Source organism: Gopherus evgoodei, chromosome 10, assembly GCF_007399415.2.
Source record: "Gopherus evgoodei ecotype Sinaloan lineage chromosome 10, rGopEvg1_v1.p, whole genome shotgun sequence".
Lineage (NCBI taxonomy): Eukaryota > Metazoa > Chordata > Testudines > Testudinidae > Gopherus > Gopherus evgoodei.
In genome coordinates this window covers 25,612,636-25,636,752 of record NC_044331.1, presented here as the reverse complement: position 1 = coordinate 25,636,752, position 24,117 = coordinate 25,612,636, and the positions used below count along the sequence as shown (strand labels likewise).

General features: G+C 40.8%; 1 protein-coding gene across 5 annotated transcripts in view; it reads left to right on the top strand.

Annotated features, from left to right (window-relative positions):
- The window catches only part of RAB27A (RAB27A, member RAS oncogene family), a 95,615-nt gene that overhangs the window by 29,638 nt on the left and 41,860 nt on the right, over window positions 1–24,117 (top strand). For 3 of the 5 annotated variants that reach the window (XM_030576739.1, XM_030576738.1, XM_030576741.1), the window contains exon 2: window positions 10,577–10,697. The exons of 1 other annotated variant lie outside the window; for it this stretch is intronic. The gene's annotated coding sequence lies outside the window, so the exon portion shown is untranslated. Of the gene's footprint in view, window positions 1–1,601; window positions 1,795–10,576; window positions 10,698–24,117 lie in introns of all 5 variants that reach the window. One more of the 5 variants, XM_030576740.1, reaches the window with a different exon arrangement.

The following is a 24,117-nucleotide window of genomic DNA, read 5'->3' as shown; positions in this document are numbered from 1 at the left end:
TCCAGTTCTATGATTCTATGTGACTGTTAAGCTTAAACCCAGAGAAAAATATCCAGACAACTAGAAACTGCATTATAGTTTTTCACAGTATTATACAGTATATTAAAATTCTTCTTTCTAAGGAAACTGTGGTACAGTTACTTATTCTTTTTTTCATTACTACCACAGTTTCCTGTAAACTGCAATCTCTCTTTGAGATTAAAAATGCACTGACTCATCACCCCTTTTTGCCATGCAGATAAGGATCACCGATCTATTTTAAAAAATAGTGGATTTCGAACTCTTCTCATACTGAAAGCAGAGGCCTCAGATGAAGGTGGTTTTTTTTTTTTAAAGCTTCTTTCAAGAACATGGGGGCTTGCTATTTTTAGTCTTTACTAGCTTAAATACCACTTTGATAAAAACAGGCTCAAAATGAGTACTCGCAAAAAGCGAAACGAGCAGATGTCCCACTCACACCAAAACTATAGCCTGCTAATAACTGCATTTCATCCATCTGTTATGTTCCAGTTTATGACATGTTTTCAGCTCACGACTGATTTGGAAAAACAACAATCGTTTACTTATTTTTGTGCCCCCTTCTTGTGTATTAAAAGAACCTCACAAACAACTCCTTCCAACCCCGATCTCCCACTCCCAACACACACTCTTGACTAGGATGTTCCTTGCAATCTGGATTCTAATCTCTTTCTATGCTTTCTGTGTTTTGTTCTCTATTTTAGAACTTTTTAATAAAATCCATTTCTACTTTTACACTATAAGGGGCTGGAATGCTTTCAACTTTTTTTTTTTCTTTCAACATTTCTCCTCTTACCTTCCTTATCTAATAAAAAGTTCAAGATAAGAAACTGAACATCCTATAAACTGAAACTTGTTTAACATTTGAGTCTGATCAGAAGCAGGCCTTGCATGAGTTTACTGTGTGGCTTAACATGACTTTTGTCTCTTTCATGTGGATCTGAAGTCAGCACCTGAATTTTACAGATGGAGAAAGTGAGGCAGAGAGGGCACACTGCAGGTCAATGACAGCTGTGATGAGAACTCTGGAGTAGAGCTGGGCAAAATATTTTGGTCAATTTTTTTTTCAGTGAAAGGTGCAGATTCACCAATGCAAAATGTTTCATGATTCATGTCTGTTTCACCAAATCATTCATCTCAATCCTCCTTTCCCCTCCCCATTCAGAAAAAGTTTAAATGTTTTGATTCAGTACTTTTGAAATGTTCAATCTGTTTGGGTTGAAATAAACTTCATTTTGTAATTACCTTCAATATTACACTTAAAATAGCAAATGCGATTTTTTTAAAAAGCTCAATTTCTGGGAAACTTCAGAAACACTCATTTAAAAAAAAAACCCCACACACCTGGAAAAGTATTTTTACCTTTTCAGATGAATGTTTGAAAACCAAACATTTTTACTGGAAAAAATTTGTTTTAGAACCAGAAAAATTCAACCAAAGTGAAAATTTTCTGTTCTAACTTTCAGTTTGGTCACACAATTATTTTGTCAAAATATGATTTTGGTAAAAAAATTGGCCAGTAGAATTAAGCCTTCCCCAACTCCTGGGTGGCTATAAGTAGTAGTATAACATTATGTTTGCAGATGAGGAAGCAGAGTGACAGAGAGAAGTGATTCAGGAAGGAGCTGAGAATAGGACCTACCCGTTCTGCCTTCAGGTGAAGTCAGTAGGAATGCAGAATGGAGCCTAGGAGTCTCTACAGTGGTAATGAAGATTGATCAAGAAGAGCTGGCAAGCAGAGCTAATATTTGGCTATTTTGTGGGGTAAAGGCTCAGGTAAGTTCCAACCAAAAAAAAAAGTGCTTTTGAAATATGTATTTGTTTCACAGTGGTACATTTGTGTGACGCAGGGGTGGCTCCAGGCCCCAGCACGCCAAGCGCGTGCTTGGGGTGGCATGCCGCTAGGGGCACTCTGCTGGTCGCCGGGAGGGCGGCAGGCAGGGCTCCGGTGGATCTCCTGCAGGTGTGCCTGCGGAAGGTCTGCTGGTCCCACGGCTTTGGTGGAGCCGTGGGACCAGCGAACCCTCCGCAGGCACGCCTGCTGGAGGTCCACCGAAGCAGCAGGATCGGCGACCGGCAGAGCGCCCCCTGCGGCATGCCGCCGCGCTTGGGACAGTGAAAGGTCTAGAGCCACCCCTGGTGTGTCGTCTTATTGAAGAGACATTTGTATCCCAGTGAAGTGTGTCTTCAAGATCATAACAATTGTAGCTTTTTACTAAATATTCTAACCTCTTAATTCCTTGGGAACTAATTACTTACTACTAGAGTGGAGAAACTGGATTGTCTCATTTATGCTCCTTGATATGAGACAATAGGAGTAAGGAGCCACTGACTTTAAACATAGCTCATCTACTCTTATTTGCAATGGTAAAATGCAGTAATTTAGTGTAAATAATGCCTAAATTTACTGTCAGTTACAACAAAAGAACATTGAAATGTTACTTCAATCCTTTTTTGCTGCTGAGTACTCTTTTATAAGCAGTTGTTTCTTTGTTGCTTCCAAAATGTTTTTTGGATTGCATGCTTCAAAGAGAGCTTGACCTTCATTTATTTTAATCACTGCAAGGACATTTCACAATTAGACACTGGCAAAGTTTAATCTCTACCTTTCTACCATGAAGAATAGTCATCTGGTCTTTGTACTGTAGTGAGGCAAATACAAAAGGATCAACATAATGCTTTCAGCTCTGAGTTGCATATTTGAGAGCGTTGCTGCATTCACTAACTTTTCATAATAATAGCTCTGAACGGAACTCGCACAGTATATAGTCTGATTTTCTTTGCAGTACTTTATCCATAGATGAACTGCCAATTCCTCCTTTACTTTGCCAGTGAGTCTGACCTTTGATGCTTGATCAAGTAAGGATGATGATTTTTGAGAGGCTCTCTCTCTTCAGAGGAGATTGCTCTAGCATCTTATCTAATTCTGTAGTACAATAGTAAGAATCAGTTTCATTACCAGTCTCTCATATTCCTTGTTTTCCTCCTTTGGTCCTGTTCCCTTATCATTTGGTTAAGAGTTTTTTGTTTTGGGTTTTGCTTAGATGTCATTGATTTAAAAACAAAGTGCCATGAATCAGTTGAACTTGCACTTTGGTTTTAATACATGTTGTCAAGGCAGTAATGTGTCATATCTTTTTGAGCTTCGTGTTTAATTGCCAGGGAGGCTCTGTAGCAGAAATTGGCTTTGCAGATGCTGGCAAATGACATCAACTTTGGCACTTGACTGTTTGCTTTCAGCTTGCCAGCCTTGCAAGCCTCATGTACGACATCTGTTGTGTGGCCTTGTGAAGATTTAAGCCCATGTTGTGTGTTCATATCTTATTTTAATGACTTAAAGGGAGCAAAAGTGAGAAGAGTGGTGATAGACATCCTCAACTGAATTGGAAAATTTCCTTGACAAACTTCTGCCAAAGAACAAAGACAGCCAGAAGTGACATTGAGTACACACTGCTTTCAGCACTGGACTTAAACAATTGTTCTGCAGTATTATCTGAAGACTACAATGTTTATCATTTGTAGATCCTTCCCCCACAGTCAGATGCCCTGATTCCAGTAGGAATCATGGCATAATGTGTAACTGATCTGGCATGTTCCTCCCAGGAGGGAGAATCATACTCAAATGACCACTGACCTTTTTTGTTCTCTTTATAAACCATCCCTAAAGATGTATGAATCTACACAGCACCATCTTCCTGGTACTTGGGTTTAAGAATGCTCCAAGCAGAGCAGGCTTGTCTTTTTTGGCCTTCTCCAACTCACCTTTCAAATTCATAGGTCTGTACAAAGTAGAAAAATAATTAATAAGGAGTCAACAGCTTTCTGGTGAGCTCAGCTGAGATCACAAATTCCAAGTGCTAAAATTATCTTGTCAGAAGAGCTTGATTGAAGTCGGAGGAAAATGTAATAAGAAGCTGGCATTCCTCTGTAGAATTGTAGCTTCAAAGCTCCATACAATCTCTCAAATTACTGCATTACAATTCGGCTCCCCTCACAAAACCTAAAGGAGTTACTAAGCTGAAAAAACATGGCAGAGTGAATTTAATAAGCACTATTACCTAATATAAAACAGACTAATTTGTTAATTGGGTCACTGACTAAAATACTTTCAGTGGTCCCTGATCACAGTATTTTTTTTCTTTCTCCAAAAGACAACATACTGTGATCAGGGACAAGTGGTTTCAGAAGAGGTACAGAGGAAGCATGGTCTAATCTGAGACTGGCTCCGCCACTGATTAATTGAAAGACCTTAGGCAAGTGCTTGACATCTCTCTGCCTGTCACATGTAAGGGCCTGCCAGCTTAACCCCCAGACAGTCTAACGAGCACAGCTGGGTCCCAACTGAGTTGCCTGTTTGGTGTCACAGCCTCTTTCCCCCAGTTGGCTGAAGGGATTAGCATATCTAGCTGCTCAAAGCATTCCGCTGTGGGCTGCATTAACTTCTGCTCCTGCCATGTTCCAGTCCCTCTTTTCTGCCATGATTTCTACCATGCTCAAGTCTGCCTTTTTTTCAGCCCTGTCCCAGCCTCATTCCTGCCTCAGACCCAGCCCTACTCCTGCCTTCCTTGACTCCAGGTAATCCGGTTCTGACCCTCGGCTTGGATTCCTGGCTCTGACTCTAGCTTGACGCGTGGCTTGGTGATTTTAGAGCCTCTGATTCTGACCCTCTGTGACATTTCCCCAGGGTACAATCTGAATTGTTGAATAGGTGAGTCCCCTTAATTCTCTAGCCTGAGGTGTCTTTTACACTGCTTTTGCTGTGAACAGACACCGCTCCCGGTCCTGTTCATATACAGCCACTAGCATGAAAAGTCACTCCCAGCTATGTTACATTAATGCTTTTCCAGCCATTCATGAATTACATACGCATATTCTTCAGTCTTAGCCTTGTTCCCCAGAAATGTGCAACTTGCACTGCTCAGTATCCTCCTGGACAGTATAAGCTCATAGTAAGTCTGTCATTCCAACACTAGGTAATGATTATGCATCAGTCTTGTCATCTTATGTAGAGCTTCCCAAACACTTCAATTCAAACACACTAGTTTAGATAAACTTGTTTTGTTTCATTATTTTATTAACTACAGATAGATTCTAAGTGATAAGGCATAAAAGTCAGAACTGGTTACAGAAGAAATAAAAACACAAGCTAATACCTAAATGAACTTAAAAGCAAAATGACTTTCTCCTCATAAGCTGCAACAGTTCAGACTGGTTTTCCTTTCAGCCATGTACCCCCTCCCTCAGTTCAGAGTCCTTCAGGTGTTCACTGATGGCATGAACAGCAAGATGGGAGGAAGAGAGGGGTGATGTGGAGGTTACGGGCTTATTTTTATATCCTCCTCCTCCTCCTCTTTCAGGATTACTACCTGCTGGGGCTTAGAATAGTCTCCTGTGTACGTGAGACTTGAACATTCTCTCGGATGAAATATAAATTTCTTGTTTACATCATCTCTGCCGCCTAAGCAGTTAATAGTTTCCTAACACCTGTGGTCAGTTCTTCATTGTTTCTGAAGAGCTAGTCTGGGGGCATTCTCCAGAACCAGAAGGTATTTTAGTAATGTAAAGCAAAAGCTCATAATTTTGTATGTAGTGTTGTCACACACATTTTAACAGGGTAATAATATCCAGAAGATTGAGTTTTCAAATGATACCTCACAAGGCAGACTTTGTACAAAATGTATAACCATATGAAAGTAGTGAATATGGGGTACAGGGTGTCACACCCTCACCTTTGTTTCTCTGCTCCACGCTCTTCCTCCTGACCACTAGGCCGGACCGCCCATGTCCTGGTTTCTGCAGTGCCTGGGTTTCCCCATTTGCACAATGGAGATAATGTTGCGTACCCACCTTTACAAAGCTCTTTGTGGTTCTCTGTAAAGTCCTATAAAAGTGTGGCTATATAATTTTTGATTTCCTGTGACTTTCTTCAGGCTGGGCCTGTAATTATATCTAGTCCTGGTTGAGCTGCCTAAGACTTCATTACGCTAACCATTTGTCAGACTGTTCACTTCCTCCTGGAATTAGTGATCTCTTACTGTCTAGTTCTGAATTTGTGAAATCTGCTGAAGTAAATTCTGTGATGCTTTATGGAGAAGACAATAAGACTGTGATTTGAGCTACACTGTACAAGTGCACTTCTTGATATAGCTACACCAAAGTAGTGTTGGAAGGAGACTGCAACAGGTTTGGGTCAGAATTATTTAAGCTTTATAAATATATCAGAGGAATTAATATTAGGGAGGGAGAGGAATTATTTAAGCTTAGTACCAATGTAGATACAAGAACGAATGGGTATAAACTGGACACTAAGAAGTTTAGACTTGAAATTAGACAAACTTTTCTAACCATTAGAGGAGTGAAGTTCTGGAACAGCTTTCCAAGGGGAGTAGTGGGGGCAAAAGACATATCTGGCTTTAAGATTAAGCTTGATAAGTTTATGGAAGGGATGGTATGATGGGAGAGCCTAATTTTGGCAATTGATCTTTGATTATTGCCAGATAAGTATGCCCAGTGGTTGGTGATGGGATGTTGGATGGGATGGGATCTGAGTTACTGCAGAGAATTCTTTTCTGAGTGCTGGCTGGTGAGTCTTGCCCACATGCTCAGGGTTTAGCTGATCACCATATTTGGGGTCGGGAAGGAATTTTCCTCCGGGGCAGATTGGCAGAGGCCCTGGAGGTTTTTCGCCTTCCCCTGCAGCGTGGGGCATGAGTCACTTGCTGGTGGATTCTCTGCAGCTTGAGGTCTTCAAACCACAATTTGAAGACTTCAATAACTCAGGCATAGGTTAGGGGTTTGTTATAGAACTGGATGGGTAGGGTTCTGTGGCCTGCTTTGTGCAGGGGGTCGGACTAGATGATCACATTGGTCCCTTCTGACCCTAGAATCTATGAATCTATAAGCTATAAAAGCTATTAAAAATCCTCTAAGAATCTGGGTACAAATTCTGAAGCCTATATTTATGGAGGGCAGCTTTATTCACCAGACTATTTTGATTGAAATTATGATCCCCTTTTGTAAAGGTCCAATTTTTCTTTCCATGAAAGTCAGTGGGAACAGGATTGGTCCATAATTTTATTTTTTTACCAGTTCTTATTCTGCCGTATTATTGTTTTGAAGCCAGTGGGAGTTTGACCTAATAAAATACTAAGGAATTGGACCACTGACTTCAGTGGGGCTGCTTGTGATTACTCAAACAAGTAAGAGTTGCAGGATTGTGTTCCTATCAGTTATTCAGGATATCTCTAAATAAATTAGATACTCCTAACATTTTTTAAAGCAGTGGTGACCAGTGACTGTCTGCAGGACAGTGTATTTTGCACACTTATTAAATAAATTGCATTACATTGTCACAGATCAGAATGGAGAATCTTAACGTGAACACCTAATTTTGACCAGAACCAGTTGATAAAAAACTTGTGTCCTGGTATTGTTAGGCTGTACTGAACAACATGCACAAATCAAAGAGATGGGTTAAGAAAAGGAGGAAGTCAGTTTTGTGTGTGAATGCCCAGGTAGTTACAGTTTTATAATTGTATGCATTTCTAATATAAAATTCACCAACAAATGAGGTATTTTGATCAATTATCTAGATTTTTTTTCTTAAAAGTGCATGTTAAATTAGATCTGTTTTAACATCTTCGTACTTTCTATAGTGCTTTGTATCTTGAAAAGTTGTACAAATAGAGACTAATCCTGCCAACAATAGTGTGTTTTTATTTGCTAGTAGCCATCCTTCCTTAATTAATATATATTTTTTCCAAATAAAATTCCAAGACCAGCATAAAATAATAGATCATATCAATAATATCCTGGCACTGCATGGTACTGAGCCCCTTCTGACCAGTACTGATGTTCTCAGCTCTCACTGACAAGCATTTATAAATCATAGTGTACATGTGCTTGGAATATTTGGGATTTACCTATGTAAGTACTCCAAGCATGTTAAGGTAATTAGATGGATTCCTCAGTAACAGAAGTAAGTATGGTTAAAGTCTTTTCCTTTCACTTACATAAAGTCGGAATAATCAGGCTTTGTGCATGAAATGCACCCGCAGTCCAGTGGTAGAGTTTGAGGTTGCAGTATTTGAGCAAAAATAGCGGCAGCAGTGTCTCTCTGCTCTATTTCTGCAAGAATTAAGACTACTGGATCTGTGTAACTGCAGCTCCACTAGCTGCTGACCCAACCTGCCTCCATGCTAACCTGTTTGGGGATGGGGAAACTCTACTGCTGGGCTTCTCCATCTGCAATGGACAAATACAAGGCTTAAATAAATGGTACAGGGCCCCTCTGCACTGTGGGATGTTTTACATAATCATGCTTTTAAATAATTAAATCGGAGAACAAACTTCTTCTAGAGCTGAGAAGTGAGAGAGCAAACCAAGAAATAGTGAGGAGAGAGCCTTGAAGGAGGAAAGGGAGTTATGTTAAAGGTAATCTGGCATCTATTGGAGAAGATGTGGTTTAAGTGCCTAATCAGTTAGAGGGACTCCTTTGAAATCATTTCAATATGTGAAATACCTGTGAATGATTCTGAGGATGCTATAGAGCTGTCGAAAACTTGGTGATATCAGTTGACATGAATTCATGGGAATCTCTTCTTGAGTCTTGATCCCCTGGACCAGTGTTTCCCAAACTTGGGATGCCGCTTGTGTAGGGAAAGCACCTGGCTGGCTGGGCCGGTTTGTTTACCTGCCCCGTCCACAGGTCTGGCCAATTGCGGAAGGGGAGCAGGCCAGCGGACATACTGGCTGTCGCTTCCAGCAGCTCCCATTGGCCTGGAGCAGTGAACTGCAGCCACTCGGAGCTGCGATCAGCCAAACCTGTGGACTCGGCAAGTAAACAAACCAGCCCGGACCACCAGGGGCTTTCCCTACACAAGCGGCGTCCCAAGTTTGGGAAACACTGCCCTATACATTTACACTCTATAGTCTTGGCTTAATTTTCATGTTTAACTTCTCACTGCTCACAATAAAAGATGGTAGTGCTTTGCTCTGGCACCACTCTGCTACTGTTAAACTTGTCCTTCTGACTGAGCTAATGTAATGGGACAGTACGGGTGAGGTTTTGGCAAACACTGTGATACTAATTTATCAAGTGACATATTGCTGCATGCATATGCAACATGATGCTAGCTCTGAGCATGGAATTTGTATTTTAGATGGTTGTTGTAGCTTTTTGCAAAATGAACAGTTGTTTAAAAATGTTCTCTCAATACTGTTGAGTTGGTGGAGTTCTAAAGAAATCCGTAAACTGATATTTTCTTATATATACTATGTTCAAAGGTAAAATTTGTAACTATAATTTGAACAAAGCTGTAAAACATTCTCTTCTGTCTGTATAGTGCCCTGCACAAGAGAGCACTATAAAGCATGAACCTCTGTTGCTTGAGCTAAAGGATTAAATCCACCAGCTGAAAGCAGTAAAATACTCCAGAAGAGGTTAATGTGACCAGCTGTTCAAAGTGGAAGTAAGACACATCTATACTATAATAGAAACAGTGCTAGCCACAACTGTTAGCCAAGGTTTTTACTTTTAAATCTGAAAACCATAGTAAAATGGTGCTATATTGTATAGCCTGCTATGCAGCCTTTAATGTTATTTTATGAGGGGGAAAAGTATGTATGTACATCGCTATACTGCTTAGTATTGTGTGATTTTATTTTTTTGTATGGGAAGAAATAGAAGTAAATAATAGACATGTCCTCTACTCTGCAAATTTTCAATACTGATGAAATGCCTCTAACTTCATTTTAAGTGTAAAAAGTTATTTAAGAAAATATCTATTTAATGGTTAACATTCCACACCTGCAACAAACTCTATGCAGGTGGATTCCTGCACCCACACAGGGGTGATTACAGTGGTGCTCTGTGCAGAGCAGGGGTCTGTCTGTCTGACGCTCATTGCAGGATCAGTTAAAAACTAAAATTCTCTGGCATCTTATTCTCGTCCTACTGCTGTCATATGTCCTATTTAACTGAAGATTTCCCTGCCTTTTTTTTTTTTTTTTAAGGAAGTTGTCTGTTTTTGTTGTTATGGATCAGTTGTAAGGGAAGATGTGGACCCAGCATGCTTGAAACTGATATTGCTCATGACATTTGGGGAGCTTTTGCCTGATGCTGGCTGATGTCCCGTTTATAAACATTTTGTAAAAAAAATAAAAACAAAAAACAACCTCACAATAATAGGCTAGCATCCTTTTGTAGCTTGTTTTATTTAAAAATGGATAAAAGGTACTCTCTTTTTTTAGCTACACACACTCAGACTTGATCCCTGGGTTAAGCAAAGGTTTGATACATTTACAGTTAGATGGTAGAGACGGGCTAGTTAACTGGGTTGCTAGACTTGTGAAAGGAGGAAAAGAAGTCACTTGATCAGTCAGCAAGACCACATGACAAACAGCTGAAAGTGATTAGGTGGGCTGTGATGTGTTTAGGGCGCTGGTTGATCTTGTATGTTACCGTATAGGCAGCATAACATCTGAGTGCAAATGGTGATTTGAGTCTAAATATACTTTTCTAAATTGCATGTTTTTTCTCCATTGATATCCGTTGTAGATGAAAACCAACTTTCTTTGCATGGATGTGGTGTTCAAGAGATCCAAACTGCATCAGCACTGGGGAATTTGTAATTAAAGTAGATCTGGAAAACTACAGATCTATTTCCTGTTAATCCCAGGTATGTAAACTCCTTTTTCTCTCAGTGGTTTACATACATATTTTACTGTGTTACTTTCTGGTGCTGATAAGAGTTTATCATAAATGAATCTAAATACTGTGATTTTTTTTTAAACACAATTCTTGTACTTTGAAAAGTTGATTTTAAACATTTTTATTTCATCTTTGATGTAGACTTAATCAGCTGTACTAAATCCTCAAGTCCTGGAGGTGAAAGTGAAATTAAGACTCCATAAATGCAGTCTATGGTGTTATATAGAATGTGCTGCTTTCTTTTGTAAGGAGCTAAACAAAATGCAGCTCTTTGGTGCTGAGTAAAATGGCTTTTTTGTTTTAGAATGATGTGTTTGGTGATTGTAAATGTTTGAGTCAAAAACCAACCTGACTGAGGTTGCAGAAGACGGAGCTAAGGCTATCAGTGCTGCAGGCTGCAGAGGGTTTCTCTCTAAATGATCTTAAAAACTTCAGAGGCAGGAAAGTTTATTTTACTCTTGATTTATGTATGCTTTCTATTGAAAAGTATTTGTCAGATTGCTGATATTCTGCTTTACAACTGAGTCAGTCACTGGATAAATAAATACAGAGTAAATATTTAATCTGTATTTAACCAAGTAGAATTTTTTGGCCCATAGTCTGAGACTATAATTACCTAAACTCTTATGTAAAGATACATTAGCAAAATATTATGCAAATAATAACTACCGATATGTACATATAAAACAAAACTGAAACAAGACTTTTTTTAAATGATCTTGTAGTATGAATTTCTGTTATAGGGTAAAACTATATTTTAGCTGCATATTTAATCTAAGTATGGCAGTAATGCATAAGCTTTTTATAGCTAAACTAAATTTTTGGGATAAAACAATTTATAGGAAGGAGAAATCTGATTTTTGGCCCTGAATATGCATCAAGATCCACTGAGCTAAACTTCTCTATTCATGTAGATCAATGTATATCGATGAGATTCCATGCCCACAAGGGTCTGTGCTAGTGGATCCTGATGCAGGATCTTTGTGTGTGAAATAGCCTATTTGGAAGGAGACTAGCCCTCCCTTTCTACTATCTCTGCTGGTAGAAGGGTGTGTAGTTTTACATGTGAAACATCATGAGCTGCTTCTCTCTGTGGGTTGATTTTTAAACTGTGCATCCCACAAAGTTGGGCCAGCTCTTTCACATAATTAACATGCGAGTGATCAAAAGAACAAGGATGGTCAATTGTATAACAAATGCAACTTGATTTTAAGAAGACAGTTTTTTAGGACTGCAAACATATCTGTGTTGAAGGACCCATGTGAGATTTTTGTTCCTCAGCCCAAAGGATACTCCTCAGAGGATCCTGAATGTCTTTGGTCCATCTTAAGCCATGTTTCTCCCCCGCCCCCCTGATGTCACAGATCTGGTCAGGCTCCCCCAGCTGGTGGCGATCAGACTGAGAGGATTCCAACGTGGAGTCCCCTCTGTGCTTTAAGCTTCTCTGGGTCTCGGCATGCTGCAGCACTGTTTCCTCTCTGGCATGTTTCCTGGGCTCATCAGTTTCCTATATACAGCTCCACTCAGTGTGAGCTGGTGAAAGTCTGAAGAATTCCCAAATAGCTCAGCACCTGCCCTTTGTAACCTTCCAGTCCCTTTGTGAGGTGACATCTGAGGAGGCAAATCCAGGACACTTTGTTGTCAGGTGACCTTCTCCCTGACAGATCAGTTTTCATGGTCAGAGCCAGTCTTTTGTCTAGAGCAATAGTTCCCAAACTTGTTCTGCTGCTTGTGCAGGTAAAGCCCCTGGTGGGCCGGGCTGGTTTGTTTACCTGCTGCATCCGCAGGTTCGGCCGATTGCGGCTCCCAGTGGCCGCAGTTCGCTGCTCCAGGCCAATGGGAGCTGCTGGAAGCGTCGTGAGCCAAGAGACGTACCGGCCGTTGTTTCCAGCAGCTCCCATTGGCTTGGAGCAGCGAACCATGGCCACTGAGAGCTGCGATTGGCTGAACCTGCGGATGCAGCTGGTAAACAAACCAACCCGGCCCACCAGGGGCTTTCCCCGCACAAGCGGCAGAACAAGTTTGGGAAGCACTGATCTAGAGCAATAAGCAATTACATTTCAGTAGCTGAACACTGAAGTCAGCAACCCTCTTGTATCAGCAACTTTGGCATTTCAAATCCAATATAAAGGAAAAAAACACAGAGAAGATACTTAGCCTCCATATTCAGAAGGAATTTTGCTGCTTGGTAATGATGCATACAGGGTTCATAAATTGTACAGATCCCCAGCTCACTACTCCCCATTATCGCCCCTGAGCACATGTTTGCAGTTACCATCACAGTGCTCATTGGAGCTGAGTAAAATGTTTTGGTGAAAAATGCAGCAACAGAGAACAATTTCATGAAGTGTGGTTGTTTATCAACACACATTCCACCCCTCTACAAGTTTAAATGTTAAGACTATATCTTTGAAATGAAATGTTTAAATTTTTTGGTTTGAAATGACTTGTGAGAAATTTCCTTCCAATTTATTAAAATAAAGAACATTGAAATGCTCAAAATTAAAACCAATTCTTTCATTTGATCTGAAACAAATTTTGTTTGGCAATTGTCCCACCTCAAATAAAAATCAATGAACTGAAAAACCCATTATTCACATAATGCTCAACTTTAGCTGGGACAAAGAACTAACTGTAGTGACCTCTAAGACTGCCATCTTCACCATACCATAAATAAATTAGAAGGAATTATTCACAATCAGAAGGAACCATTATCATCCTCATTTTTGCGGGAAAATCACGAGTCTGCTCCCAAACTTGTGGTCCTTCTTGGCTTTGAAGTCACCAGATTCTGCTTGTCTGGTTTTGAAAAGACCTCAGTTACACTGCACTGAAGCTTAATCAGACTTTCTATTGTAAATGTAAATGCCTAAAAAATTAGGTTCCATAAATGTTTCGACTTGGATGAACCATCTTGCTGGCATTGGGCTTATTTCCTTTTCCTTCTGTCCCTTTCTTAGTCAGCTTATTATACTTAGAAGGCTGAGCTCCAAACCTCATTAAGCAGATACATGAACAGCTTCTTTTTTTGCTGTGATTAGTATGCTTTTGTCTTTTATAAAAAACTATCTTGTTCAAAACAGTATTAAGTAAAATAGCCTGGAACAAAACTCCCTGTAAACACCTTTTCCCAGAGTCAGACTCGTAATTCTTTTCCTGCTCTGCTGGATAGACTTGCTGTTATCATTTCAGGTGCTCATTTTGTTTTAATGTAATATTTCTGAATAATTTTAAAGTGGGTGTTAAGTATCCTGTTTGGAAATCAGTTTCGTAATCCGTTCTAGTTAGTCTGATTTATCTAAAGATTTTTTTAAAATAGTTTAAACTAACTCATTTGGGGATTTATTTCCCCCGTACTCCCTATATTTGGTTATCATCATTCTGGCTAATTTCCCTCACTTTGTGTTACGACCTCAAGATGGTATTGGTGAACTTGCCCATTTTCCAGCATGTATTCTGTTTCCATCATTCTCTGTCTGAGTTGCTCAGAGCACTTTCTTTAACTCAAACTTTTATCACAGTGCTGCTAAAAATAAATAACTAAACCATAGGAAAATTAGTCAAGATGAGGTTAGCTAGTGGTGTCATTAGGAAGGAAATCTAATAAACTGTAAGCAATTCAGTGATCTAGTTTTCTAATCCATTAAAATGAACAACCAACAAAAGTTAAGCAAGTTTCCTCCAATTAAAAAACTAAAATGAACTCTGCTTTAGCATTTGATGGAAAAGCAGTCTTGGAAGAAATCCTAGAAGAATCAAGTAAATGAGTTCAAGTGTCATAAGGAAAAGAGAGAATTCTGCAGAAAGAAACTTTGGGTCAAACTGGTGTAACTCCATGTAGCAGAGCGCCGACTCACCGGTGCAGTGCTTCCTACTGATTAGTCCGGGAATTAGCTCATCCAGCTCAGGAGTGCCCTCCTTTGGCCGGTTTCTCATCCTCTGTTACCTGCCATGTTGTCTCCACCACCTCTGGCTCTGTGTCCCTCCTGGACTCCAATGCCTCTTACCTTGGGGTACTGCCCCACAACACTGCCCCCACACTCTGGGTCTCCCCTCCCAGCGGAACCCCAAATCCCTATACCTCCCTTGCCTCAGTGGCTACTGCCAGTCGTCATCTAGCCCCTTCTCTCAGGGGCAAACTGCAGTCTGAAATGGCCCCTCATCACTGTCAAGGGTTGGACCTGCTGCCTTTCTAGCCCCAGCTGCCTCCCTGCAGCTCTAGTACCTTCCCTGGCCTTTAGCAAGGCCTCAGCCTGGGGATTCACCAGGCCAGAGCTCCTCAGCTCTGCCTGCCCTTCCCCAGCCCTGTTCTGTCTCAGGTACCCTGCTTTCTCTCTCAGGCAGCTTGGTCCTCTCCGCTTCCCAGCTGGAGCAAGAGTCTCCTCTCTCAGCCTGCCCATTTATCTGGGTCAGCTGTGCCCTACCAGCCTGCAACCACACATGTGGCTGACTACCCAACCAGTCTCCCTTGGCTGCTTTTAACCCCTTTCTGACTGACTTCATTCATCACCAAGAATATATTTGACCTCTTTCTACATTTTAAAACAAGTGTTGTAGGAATAATGCATTACTCCTATCAAATAACTTGGCTCCCACTAATAAAACAGGGGCCAGCTATTGACTTAAATAGGAGCAGGATTGGGTCCTATGTGGCTTTTTTAAGAGTTGGACAAAATGAGTCTGGGATTTTCTGATTAGATTCTCAGCTAGTGTATATTGGTGTAGTTCCATTACAGGCTGCAGAGCTGTGCTGATTAATACCAGTTAAGATGATCTATTTCACTCTTTGATGAAGTAGCTTTCACTTAATGCTTTGAAACTGCAGAAGTAGTAACAAGCATTCTGCACTGCTTATAGATCTCAATTTTTAACAATTTTCTGAAAGTTAGATTTAAATATAGCCTGTATGTTGGTACAAATATAAAAGAGAGAGGGGAGACAAGTATGTTTTATTGCTAGACAATTTCCCTGACTAGAGTCCCAGTTCCACAATTGGATCCACATGGATGGACTTTTGTGCCTGTGTAGAAGCCTGTGAAGTCAGTGGGGCTCTGCATGTGTGCAGGGATCTGCCTGCGTAGATCGAGTACAGGACTGGGGCCTAGGTTTTAATATGTAATTCTGTGACTGAATTATACAGGCCATGAAAGGCAGCATTTATTTTAATGGTCTGTTAAATGGAATTTGTCTGCTTCATTAGAAAATGTTCTGTATACCACTTTTCTCTCTTGTGATTTGTGGGTAGACATCCAAATCTGAATGGCTTCTTTCATATCTATTTGCATTTTATCATGCAAGTTCCATTTTATGAGTTTTAATACCTTTTTTTAATAGTCATAATTTTTGTGGTAACTTAAGTTCAGATCACTGTTCATTTTGATGGTTACAAGTTGCATGGGATCTTCTGATTCTTATAAATGTGTGGTAGACTATGCTGATCTTGATTGTACAGTAATTACTGGTCTGAATTTTCCTTGAGATGAACATTGCCTTTGAGATACTCTAATATATCTTTATGCAGTGAATCTACGTTAGTTTGATCACTGGCAACCTATTTTTCCTGAGTAATTTAGTGCACTTTCTCTGGACTATACACATCACTTGTGTGTGTATAAGACAGTAGAGCACCTTTCTTGGAGGCAATGTAGGTATGTTCTGAATAAAGATATTAGTGGGAAATTCCTATTTGGGGAAGGGCAGGAAGTCTGTCTGGCATGTAATGTTCTGAACATAGCAGAAGAAAAATGTCATATAATACCTCACTGGCCATACAGTTTCTTCAAAATAAAGAAAGAACTCTTTATGAAAAGTAACCATCACATGACAAAGGTCAGTCAGCTTACGGCTAAGGAGATGTGTGTTAACTGTAGTACTAACAAAGGCAATTGGTAGTGGGAAAATCATAAGCAATATACTAGAAATTGCTTTTCCTTAATTTTTCTTTTGAGTTCCACATTTCTCATCCTGCTCCCTTGAATAATACTGGCCTGAAGCTTGGAGAGTGGGGCAGGGAGGAAGTATCATCATCATCATGATGTTCCTATTACGCCTCTGGCATTTAGGACAGTGATGAAGCTCCTCCACTCCTGCCTGTTTCTGGCAAGTCTTTCAATAGTTTCCCAGCTGTGCCCCAGGTTTTAAAGCTTGTCTTCCCCAGCTCTTCACCATGCTGTTTTCAGGCGGCCTCATTTACACTTGCCTTTAGATGTCCATTTTATTGCTAATCTGGTGATGGAATCAGTTTCCATTCGAAGCAAATGACCGATCCATCTCCAACGCCTCCTGGCAGTGATGGTGCTCAGATCCTCTTGGCTGCACTGTGTCAATAGATCTTGGTTTGAGATTGTTCTGGGTCAAAAGATATGGAAGATTTTTCTGAGGTAGGTTGTATGGAATGAAGCAGTTAAGACATGTTATACTTTCTCATTCCTCAGCATTCTGCACTATAAAGTAGTGTTGAAAGTACGCAGCTCTGAGAAGTCTTGAGTTTGGTTTTGGTGTTGTATTTTGATGATTTCCAGACTGTATTTAAGCTCCTGAAGGTGATCCTAGCTTTATTGATTTTGTTCCGGATGTCCTGGCTTGTTCCACTGTCCTGGCTGATGGTGCTGCCCAAGTACGTGACCGTTTCTACATTGGTGAGACCATAATCCTCTATCCGTACTGGTGATGGTGAGGCAATATTAAAGGTCGTGATATCTGTCTTACTGTGGTTGATTTTCAGTCCAATTTGCTGGCTGGCTGCATTGAGTTGAGTTGTTTTTTCTTGCATATTATATTGTGTTGGGTATGTGATAGGGGAGCAACATCATCTGCAAAGTCCAGGTCTTCCAGGGATGAGAAGAATGTCCATTTAATGCCTCTTGGCATGTCTTCTGTTGTACACTGCATAACTCAGTTGATGCAATCCTCTTAAACGTTGCCAGAAATGACACACCCCTGACATACTCCGGTTTTGAGTTCAAAACTGATCTCACTGTGATCAACGCTGCATGTCAAGTTGAAATAGAAACTTCTGATGGCATTGATTATACAGAAAGGAATTCCATATGCCTGCAGAATGTGCCATAGGCTGGTCCTGTGAATGCTCTCAAAAGCCTTCTCAGTCTATGAAATTTATGTAGAGTTGCCGTTGCCATTCTAAGCACTGTTTTTTAATGTTTCGTAGAATGAAGATCTGGACTGTGCATCCATGCCCTTTCCGAAAACCAGCTTGCTCTTTTCTGAGAATGCTATCAAGTGCCTCTGATATATATGGTGGACTATTATTTTACATAATACTTTGCTTGGCACAGATAACTAGTGTGGTATCACACTTTTATTACAGTCACTGAGAGTTCCTTTCTTTGGAATCTTCATTATAACCCCATTGGTCCACTCATCTGGCACCTTTTCCCTTTCCCAGACTGATGTAAATAGAGGGGCCAGGATAGATGCTGCTAATTTAGGATTTACCTTGAACAATTCTGCATTCAAGTTACCCTTGCCAGGAGCTTTCCTATTTTTAAAGGATTTGATGGCTTGAATGATATCTTCCTTAGTTGGGGTGTCTGTGCTGATATCAAGATCATCTTCTGCCTCCTGGATGTTTGCTTCCTCTTTAGGTGGCTCCCTGTTCAGCAATTCTTTGAAATGCTCTGTCCAGCGCATTTCTTGTTCTTTTTTGGTTGTTAGTAGGTGGCCTTGTTTGTTCCTGTAAGAGTGTTTAGGTGGTATCTGCCATTTACCACTGATCAGCCGTGTCATTTTGTAGATGGTTCGTTGTTCACCACGAGCAGCTGCATCCTCTGCTTGTGTTGTAAGATTATCCATATATTGCCGTTTGTCCGCTCTCACATGGCGTTTGACCTCCTGGTGTGCCTTGCTATACTGCTTATGGTATTCATCCTTTAGCTTCTGGGATTTTGAGTCTAAAACTTTTTCTTCAGGGCTTGTCTGGTTTCTGTGGCATTCCATGTGCTCGATGTAATCCACTCCTTTTCTTCTCTTCTGCCTGTAGCCTAGACAGGCTTCGCTGCACTGTTTATAAATTGCTGTTACTTTGTCCCACTTCTTCTTGATCGCCTCATCCACATTCCCCTCCTCTTCGTCAAGGTCTGCAAGTGCTTGAAAGCCGTTTAACTGCAGAACAAAGACTTTCTGTATTTCAAGGGACTTTAGCCTGTCAATATCTTAATGTCTATGTCCCTTGTTTGGTAGACCCACACTTCCCAGTTTTAGCTTGATGGAGGCTGTCACGAGGTGGTGGTTGCTGCCAACATCTGCACCCCTTTTCACTTTCACATCTGTCAGTGAGCGTCACCATTTGCCATTGATTGTGATATGGTCAGTCTGGTTCTTATCTCTGCCATTTGGAGAACACTATGTCAACTTGTGAATTTCATGATGTTCAAACAGAGTTCCGCGGATGACTAGGTCATTCATATTACAGAAATCAACAAGCCTTTCTCTGTTTTCATTCATGGTTCCACACCCATGTCTTCCCATTGCTCTGTCATTGTGTTGGCCTTACCAGCCTTGGCATTCAGGTCTCCCATGATGATAGTTAGGTTGTGGCATGGTACTCTCTCTAACTCTGCCTGTAGTGCAAGGTAAAATTTGTCCTTTACTTCTTTATCACTGTCATTTGTTGGAGCATAGCACTGAATCAGGCTGATATTATTTTGTTTCCCTTTCAATTTGGCTCTCACAAGTCTGCTGCTGATGGATTTCCATTCAAGCAGGGAATGCTCCATTCCCTTTTCAAAGGGATGGCAACACCCTTATGATGTCCATCATCCCATCCAGAAAAGAGCTAAGTTTCTTCCAAAGCTGCTGTTAATCTCCCTGATCCTGTCCATCTGCTATCGCTGATACTCCAGGGTGTGTAAGCTATAGCATCTCATTTCTGCTGTCACCTGAGCTAGCTTTCCTGTTTCATACATTGTCCATAAGTTCTAAAAACCAAGTTTGTTTTTTGTCTTGGTGTTGAGCACGTCAGTCTTCATGCCAGTGGCTTCCTTTCAGCTTTCACCACTGGCTGTCATATGGGTCTTTGACTTCTGAAGGCCGTCACCCACAGTAATGGTCAATTTTTCAGTCACTGTTTTTTACGGGACAGAGTTGTTAGCCCTGTGCCTAACCCCCAACAAGAGTGTCTATTTGTTTTTGTCTGGCCCCTCCCCCATAGACCAGTATGGCACGGTTGAACCTACCAGGAGTAAAAAGCCCCTGCTGACACAGACTCTGAGGATCATTAGAGCATGCAAACTGTCCCGCCATGACAAGGCATAGACACCAGAGGACAGCAGGGAGGAAGTATATTCAGGACAGATACGAGACAAGTTCCTCATTTACCAATTGGATAATGGAATAATCTAATAAGAGAAGTTGCTAAGGCTACCTCGCTAAGTAGATTTAACAAGAGAATATACTATGAATATGTGGTGTACAGGAAGTCCTATTCAAGTGTGGTCAGTCTTTTCACTGAGGTATAGATCACATCAGAATGTAGCATCTTGCCCAAAGAGTGGTAAAATGAAAAGAACAATGAGAAGAGGCTGGTGTGAAAGGACAACTTGTTACAGACTAGTTCAGCCTGCCTAACCAATGCCTCCATTAAAGTCCTATGGTTATCTTTTTCATGGCTCTGGAAAACTGACTATACTCACGAAAGCTCATGCTGAAATAAATTTTTCTTTTTGCGGATACAGACTAACACGGCTGCTACTCTGAAACAACAAAGCCCGATGCCAGCTCTGTCCACATATCTATTCAAGGGACACCATCATAGGACCTAATCACATCAGCCACGCCATCAGGGGCTCGTTCACCTGCACATCTACCAACGTGATATATGCCGTCATGTGCCAGCTATGCCCCTCTGCCATGTACATTGGCCAAACCGGACAGTCTCTACGCAAAAGAATAAATGGATGCAAATCTGACATCAGGAATCATAACCTTCAAAAACCAGTGGGAGAACACTTCAACCTCTCTGCCCACTCAGTGACAGACTTGAAGGTGGCAATTTTGCAACAAAAAAAAACTTCAAAAACAGACTCCAAAGAGAGACTGATGAACTCGAATTAATATGCAAATTAGATACAATTAACTCAGGCTTAAACAGAGACTGGGAGTGGTTGGGTCATTATACTAATTGAATCTATTTCCCTATGTTAAGTTCTCCTCACACCTTCTACGGGTCATCTTAATTATCACTTCAAAAGTTTTTTTTTCTCCTGTTGATGATAGCTCATCTCAATTGATTAGACTCTTCCTGTTGGTATGCATACTTCCACCTTGTCAGGGTCTCTTTCCCACTTTGAACTTTAGCATCCAGAAAGTGGGGACCTGCATGTACTCCTCTAAACTTTAATTCCTAGCTGAGATCTGATAGCGCTGTCGCCAACCAGAGAATTCAGTGTCTGGTGCACTTCTTGTCCCCCCAAAACCTTCCCTGGGGAGACCAAGACCCAAATGCCTTGAGTCTTAAAACAAGGGGAAATAAACCATTCCCCTACCTTTCCCTTCCCAGACTTTCCCCTCCCTGGGTTACCCTGAGAGATTACTGGGATTCAAACTCCTTGAATCTTAAAACAGAGAGAAATTCACCTTCCCTCCTTCTCCTTTCCCCCCACCAATCCCTGGTGAGTTCAGACCCAGTCCCCTTGGGTCTTACACAAGGACAAAATCAATCAGGTTCTTAAAAAGAAAAGCTTTTAATTAAAGAAAGAAAAAGTAAAAATTATCTCTGTAAAATCAAGATGGAAAATGTTTACAGGGTCTCAGCTTTACCTAGACCAGAGGGACTCACTCCCCCCGTAGCATAAGATACAAGTTACAGCAAACAGAGGTAAAATCCTTCCAGCAAAATACACATTTGCAAATAAAGGAAACAAACATAAATCTAATCTGCCTTCTCTAGCTAAAACTTACTATTTTGAACATGGAAGACTGTTTCAGAAAGGTTGGAGGAACCTGGTTGCATCTCTGGCCTCTCTTAGCCCCAAGAGAGAACAAAAAATAACCCAAAAAGCACAAAACAAAGGCTTTCCTCCGCCAAGATTTGAAAGTATCTTGTCCCCCAATTGGTCCTTTGGTCAGGTGTCAGCCAGGTTCACTGAGCTTGTTGAGCCTTTACAGGTAAAAGAGACATTAACCCTTAACTATCTGTTTATGACACACCTTTTCACGTTCTCTGTATGTATAAATATCTCCTGTCTGTGTGTTCCATTCTATGCATCCAAAGAAGTGAGCTGTAGCTCACAAAAGCTCATGCTGAAATAAATTTGTTAGTCTCTAAGGTGCCACAAGTACTCCTATTCTTTATACCGGAATAGCAATTCAAATAATCCTTTTGCTAGGGGATAACCTGAAAGTTTTGGTAAGAGTTCACTCCTGTAATAAAGAGCATAGCCAATGCTAATGCACAGTGTGACTCTCAGGAGAGGCAAACCCGTGCAATAAGTTCTTGCACAGAAGTACACTGACGTCCTAGTTGTGCTCCCTTTTAAAAGGATTAGAAACGTATTCCTCCAGTAACAAGACTGTGCTCCAAGAATGCATATGCCCTGATCTGACATCTGTTAGGATCTCTGCTTTTCTGTCACAGGCTGCTAACTCATTGAAGAAAACAAGTTACTTCCCACAAGCTACAGATTAGCTCTTGTCCAGGATGAAATAGTATGTCCTATTCCATAACAGATATGTTAAACATTCCCAGAAAAAATGTTTCTGAATTACAAATAACACTTAAGCCTGGAAACATCAGGAATTCTAATTACATTCCAGATATACAGTACTAGCAGAAACCTGCCCAGCTGTGGCTGAAAATACCTCTCCAAGGTACTGACTGTCACAATCCCTGCATAAGCTGGGTGAACCAGTTTCCAAACACCAAGTACACACCTTTCAAGTGACAGACCCTTGCTGTCACTTCTTTTTGGGGTGGGCCGTACACTCCATCTGCTCTTGACTGTGTCTCTGGGTTGCACGCTGCACCTCCCTCCCAGTTGCCAACCATGATACCTAAAAGGCCCAGTGGGAACCTGTGGACAGTAATACGTTGCAGTGACAGAGAAACAGAATCTTCAAAGCAACATATGGTTTATTTGCCAAAAGGTCATAACACTCAGAAAAATGGATTTAAAATAGAGACTTAAATGCATAGTGTCTTTTATGTATATGTGGCATTCCCCTCAAATCCCTCAGAAGAAGTGCCGTGATTTCATTCTTTTGGGGACCAAGGTACAGCCTGTTTGCTGCACACTCTGATTCTCAATTGATCTGGGTGTCTTAAAAATATAAGAGCTGCCATACTGGGTCAGACCAATAGTCTATCTAGCCCAGTATCCTGTCTTCTGACTGTGCCCTATGCCAGGTGCTTTAGAGGGAATGAACAGAACAAGTAATCACCAAGTGATCCATTCTGTGTCTCTCGTTCCCAGCTTCTGGCAAACAGAGGTTAGGAACACTTCAGAGCATGGTTTTGCATCCCTGGCCATCCTGGCTAATAACCATTGATGGACCTATCTGCTGTGAACTTATCTAGTTCTTTTTTTAACTCTCTTATAATCTTGGCCTTCACAACATCCTCTGGCCACAGGTTGACTGTGTGTTGTGTGAAGAAATACTTGCTTTTGTTTGTTTTTAAATCTGCCTATTAATTTCATTTGGTGACCCCTAGTTCTTGTGTTATGAAAAGGAAAAAATAACACACTTATTTACTTCTCTATACCAGTCATGATTTTATAGACCTCTATCATATTCCCTCTTAGTCATCTCTCTTGCAAGATGAAAAGTCCAAATCTTATTAATCTCTCCTCATATTGAAGCTGTTCCATGCCCCTAATAATTTTTGTTGCCCTTTTTCTGTACCTTTTCCAATTCAAATATATGTTTTTTTGGGGGGGGGGTGATCAGATCTACCCGCAGTATTCAAGATGTGGGTGTACCACAGCTTTATACAGAGGCAATATATTTTCTGTCTTATTATCAATCCCTTTCTTAATGATTCCCAACATTCTTTTAGCTTTTTTGACTGCCGCTACATATTGAGAGGATGTTTTTAGAAAACTATCCACAATGATTCCAAAATCTTTCTTGAGTGGTAACAGTTAACTTAGACCCCATCATTTTATAGTTGGGATTATGTTTTCCAATAGGCATTACTTTGCATTTTTCAGCATTGAATTTCGTCTGCCATTTTCTTGCCCAGTCACCCAGTTTTGTGATATCCCTTTGTAACTCTTTGCAGGCTACTTTGGACTTAACTGTCTTGAGTAATTTTGTATCATCTGCAAATTTTGCCACCTGTTTACCCCCTTTTTTTTTTCAGATCGTTTATGAATATGTTGAACAGTACTGGTCCCAGTACAGACCACTGGGGGACATCACTATTTACCTCT